Source organism: Carcharodon carcharias (genome assembly GCF_017639515.1).
Source record: "Carcharodon carcharias isolate sCarCar2 chromosome 27 unlocalized genomic scaffold, sCarCar2.pri SUPER_27_unloc_2, whole genome shotgun sequence".
Classification (NCBI taxonomy): Eukaryota; Metazoa; Chordata; class Chondrichthyes; order Lamniformes; family Lamnidae; genus Carcharodon; species Carcharodon carcharias.
The window spans coordinates 297,742-302,802 of NW_024470635.1; the positions used below are offsets into that span (position 1 = coordinate 297,742).

Below are 5,061 nucleotides of genomic sequence, written 5' to 3' on the forward strand. Positions count from 1 at the left end.
ATATTGAAAGAGGTGCAGGACCTTCTGCAGTGTCCATGCACAGTGTGTGAAAATTAACAAAGTTTCCCTGACCCAATGACATGAAGAGTTGGATTCCGATTTTTTATTATGGTTATGAACATTTTAGAAATAGTTGATTTCAATCGAATGTTCTAAAATAAGTTTATTCTGACCAATCTCCTCATTTTTCTCAGTCGACATACACAATCTAAACACCCTTTACCAACATTTCATTGAGCAAACACGCACAGTCACACAGGAAAAAAGAAACATCACTTGGAACATCGAAATAATAAAACATTGAAATAAAAAAGTTACTACTGGAGATGGCTTCTGTTAGTTACAGTGTGAAGAATGGTCTGATTAACCGACGGAGTGAGTTCGAGTTTCCCAATGACCGACTCCTGCTCCTTTGCTTGTTTTATTTTAGTGGCAACACCAGTGAAAGAAACGAGGACTAGCAGCACTCAGTGAGGTAGCGTGGCCGAGCGGTCTAAGGCGCTGGATTTAGGTTCCAGTCTCCACGGAGGCGTGGGTTCGAATCCCACCGCTGCCAAGTGCTGCGTCCTGTTTTTGGCGCCTGCAGCTGTCCAATTGGAACCAACAGATACCAGCTGACATTAAATCCAGTGCGGTGTTTTACTTTGATGGGAAGATCGAGGAGAAACAATTTAAATACGAATTTCGGTCGGGAAAATGTGGGCTGTGGAATTACAGTAGTTGAGTTGCTCTTCAAGAGAGTCAGCATGTAAACAGTCGGCAGCATGATCTCCTGCTGAAGTTTTATCCAACAAACATTAATGCAAATCTGGGGCTCGTATTCGTGACTGAGTGTTTAAGGCGACGGGTTTTGAATGCTTTGTGGTCGCCACAGGTAGGCTGGAATCCTACCAACTACGCTTATTATCATTCCTGAATTTTGCAGTGTACCTGCACAATTAATTAACGATTAAGCTGAATAAGAACCACCCAAAATCTCCAGCGTTCTCAAATTCCCATTCGTCTGGAAGCATTCATAAAAGTTGCAGCTAAAAATGGAACAAAAACGGAGCCAGGTTGGTGTCAGGCTTGATTTCTGGATATTTGTCTCTCTTTAGAGTCAATTCCTTGCCCTCTGCCAATCTTGGTGTATACGTCTGTGTGCCAATGTGGTTCAGTTCCTCATTTTTACCATTCAAACGTTATTCCCATTTATTATGTAGCTTCATATTAAGATGATGCAGAGAACAGAAAGAGCAGATTTAAAAGATACAAGAGGAGTTTACATTTTTTTTTTGACTGGAGACTTTTCAGATTCTAAGGGTCGGGATGGTACAAAGTGAAGGATGATGGAAATTTTCACTGAGCAACATCTAAACAGACAGATACCGCGTCCTTGTTGTTGAGTGGTAAAGGCAATAGACACATCGAAAGAATGAGTTTGTACTTGTATTGCCTCTCCTTCTTCTTCCGGTTAAAATCGAACCCAATAAACACCTGCATTCACTTTGAGCCGAGTGGATTCACGTTGCAGCCACGTGGCTTGGTCAGGGTTTAACCCTCAACCAAGAGCACATGGTCTGCTCATTGTGACGTCCCTGGTTTTGGCTGTTTCCTGAGCGGTGATTGGCTGCCGTGTTCCCAACAATGACTGCACTTCAATAAAAGCAAAATACTGCGGAAATCTGGAAATGAAAACATAAAATGCAGGGAAAGCTCAGCCGGTCTGACAGCATCTGTGGAGAGAGAAACCTGCTGAGTTTTCCAACATTTTCTGTTCTTATTTCAAAAAATACTTAATTGGTTGGAAAGTTGTTTGAGACATCCACTGGTCGGGAAAATCGCTATATAAATGCAAGTCTGTCTTTCTTTCATTATCTTAAATCCCAGTCCTCTGGTTACTGACTCCCGTTAGCGGAAACCACCTGTTCCCACCGCCCCCACCCCCATCATTTTGAACAGCTCCATGACACCTTCATTTAACCTTCTTTATTTTAAAGACAACAATCCCGGTCTCTATAACCCCACCACCAAACTGAATTTCCTCATCCCTGGACATGATACAAGGCAGAGGATTGAAACCAGATTTTGGAAAATATTGTCAGTTGGCAGGTGGCAAAGTGGAGAAGAAACCAAAACAGAAAACCCAGTCTCCAGCTTTGTGAATCTTTAGAATCTCGTTGGGAACCGGAATCAAGGGAGAATGAAGGGTGAATTGTCCGACTGACCAGAGACAGTCAAGGTACCTTTCCGTCCTTTAAGGCGCTGGAACATTGACCCTGATGTTGTCAGTGAAATTAACTGATTTGAGACATTGAAATGATTCTCGTTACTGCACATCAGGAATTCAAACCTAATATCGGATTCGGGACAATCAGAATACTTGGTAACAGACAAGACAGCGAAACGCTCTAAGGGAGACGGCACCAGTTGTAGGAGAGCTGGTTCCCAGTGACAGGGATGTGTCTGCAGTGGGTGGGATCAGACGGTTTCCATGTATCCACAGTGAATGTCTCACCCTTTATTTTGGAAGAATAAAACTGATAGAGAACAATTGTCATTCCGTTCGCCGCAATCTGAAGCTTTAACTCGCTCACACCGTAATTGCATTGGTATTGGTCTCTGTGGCGCAATCGGTGAGTGCATTTGGCTGTTAACTGAGAGGTTGGTGGTTCGAGGCCACCCAGAGACGAAGCTGTCACTGTTTTCTCCCCATCAGCCTTCACTCTCACACAGTTTTGGTTGTCATTGGGTTCTTGAACTGAATGTCAAGACTCCAGAAATGTTGCTGGCTCCATTGTTATCCAGTGAGCTCCCAGCCAAGCGGCTTTTTTTCGAATATTAATTTCAAATGTAATGGGAAACCAATTAGACATACCATGTACCGATATCCAACACACTGTAAATCTATGAAGTTATTGGATTCAAACAAATCCATCAATTCTTCCTTCTTCCTCATTTCCACAGTGAGTGAGACACGGAAAAGAAGAAAAGCAGCAATATTCCGGCCCCGCACTCTCCAATCACCCGCTGCCCGCAGAAAACGGCGACTACAGCTTCAATTAGCGGGTTAGTGCCCATCCCTGAGACACAAGATACTCCAACCTGGACCAAACCTCCCAATACACCGAGCACAAGCTCAGGAAAACACAGGTAGATTATATCCCGGTCACTAAACCTCCGAGCAGCTTTTAGAGATTAACCGATTGAGTGAGTTACAAATAAAAGTCACACCAACTTTCTAATCTTTTCACTGTAAAACTCCTTCATTTTATTGAAAAGCTGACTGCTGTGAATCTGAAAATGGGCACCATGGGATTTGAGTTACCGAGTGACTTGTTTTCCATTGTTTGTCCGTCAGGTTTGCAATTCAATTTGTGTTGGATGTTGATGCGAATCTAATATCAAAATGAGGACACAAAGCAGGTAAGTATTAAATGCAGGAGAAGCTCATGAGGAAAATCGATCACAGTATTTGGAAGGAGGTGCAGCTAAAAAGTGGAAGATGTGAATGACGTTATTGATGATTGAGAGGAATGCACTGCAACCTTGGGGCTTTTGTAGGCCGATTACCTTCCACACTTTAAAATTCCGACTGAGGTATCATGCGGAAAGCAATAGGTTTATCCATGTATGTTCGGATACGAAAAAGCTTTGCACATTCCCGGCTAGCTCAGCCGGTAGAGTATGAGACTCCTCATTTCGAGATCGTGGGTTCGAGCCCCAAGCTAGGTGCTGTTTAAAAACCTGAATATGAGTTGTACGGACTGGAAACGTTGACCCTGTTTTTTCCTCCAGCTGCTGAGGTTTTTCCAGCATTCTCTGTGTTTGTTTCAAATTTCCATCATTCGCAGTAATTTGCTTTTATCTTTTTACTTTTAAATCTTGCTGCTTAAAAAAACACCAACTAATCACTGCGGGTCCTGTGAAACTTACAAGGCAGAAATTCAGCACTGAAAACAACTGACACACATCAAATTCAAAGTAATTTCATGTCACATCTCTTTCTGCTTCTGTCCCTGCCTCGCCTCCAGCTCCCAGGTCAATTAGCTGCTTGATAGAGACACAGTCAGTTCGTGGTAAAACTCGTGGATAAAGAGACACCTGGATCTCATCTCCTGGTTGTCCCAGATACTGATTACAGAAATGTGCACAGTGTCACTCAGTTGTTCGGCGTTTTCTAGCCGGGAATTGGCCCCAGGCCGCAGTAGCGAGAACGCCTAAACCTAACCTCTAGGGAAGTGGTACCAGGATCTTTCGATTTGGCTTATCTACGCTGCTTTTGCGTATTGATTTTCATTTCAGATCTCTTTCACCACAAAACTGCCTGTTTAGGTTCAACACAATAATTTCTTCAGACAGTGAAAACAACGGTTGCTGTTAGCTGGAACATGAAATTGATACTTTCCTCCTTTAAGACAGTTCTTAAAGCCTCCCCCTTTGACCGAGCTTTTAGTCATCTGACCGAATATGAGGCTCGGAGTCACACTGTGTTATATGATGATCCTGGGGAACGCCTTGTGACATTTGGTTCATTAGGTTGAAGTTGCTTTATAAATATAAGTTGTTGTTGTTGTCAGAAATATACAGAAAGGGCCAATCTCCTGTTTTATCTTTCACGCTGATACATTGCCCTGCGATATTTTAACATGAATTCGTACAACTGATGTGAATCAAATTTTAAAAACGACTCTACCCCCTCAGGGAACTGAACCACATTGACAATCACAGAGGAACAGACACAGAGATATACACCGAGAGTGACAGAGGCCTAAGGAGAGACACATACCCAAAAAGCAAAAATGTCACCAACTTGGCTCAGTGTTTGTTCCTTTTCCGAAAGCAAATTCCCTGAATGTTGACAAATGAATGGAAATCAGAAAATACTGACGTATTTGGATGGGTTTCCTTCTAATTAATTGATAATTAATTTGGTTAAAATAAAAAATGGTGTAAACTTTAGTCAGCAGGATTCCAACCCTTGTGTTCATAATCACAACAAACGGAAATGATCGAACTTTCACTCACTCAAATAAAAAAGCTTGGATAATGTTCTTTCCAGGTTTCAAACTGCTGCACTAT

General features: G+C 42.4%; 2 non-coding genes across 2 annotated transcripts; both read left to right on the top strand.

The window, feature by feature from the left end:
- The first annotated feature begins 474 nt into the window (after positions 1-474).
- trnal-uag lies at positions 475-556 on the top strand. The gene has a single exon. It is a non-coding gene; the product is annotated as a tRNA-Leu (tRNA).
- Positions 557-2,597: 2,041 nt separating this feature from the next.
- trnan-guu lies at positions 2,598-2,671 on the top strand. Its single transcript has one exon. It is a non-coding gene; the product is annotated as a tRNA-Asn (tRNA).
- Positions 2,672-5,061: the final 2,390 nt, after the last annotated feature.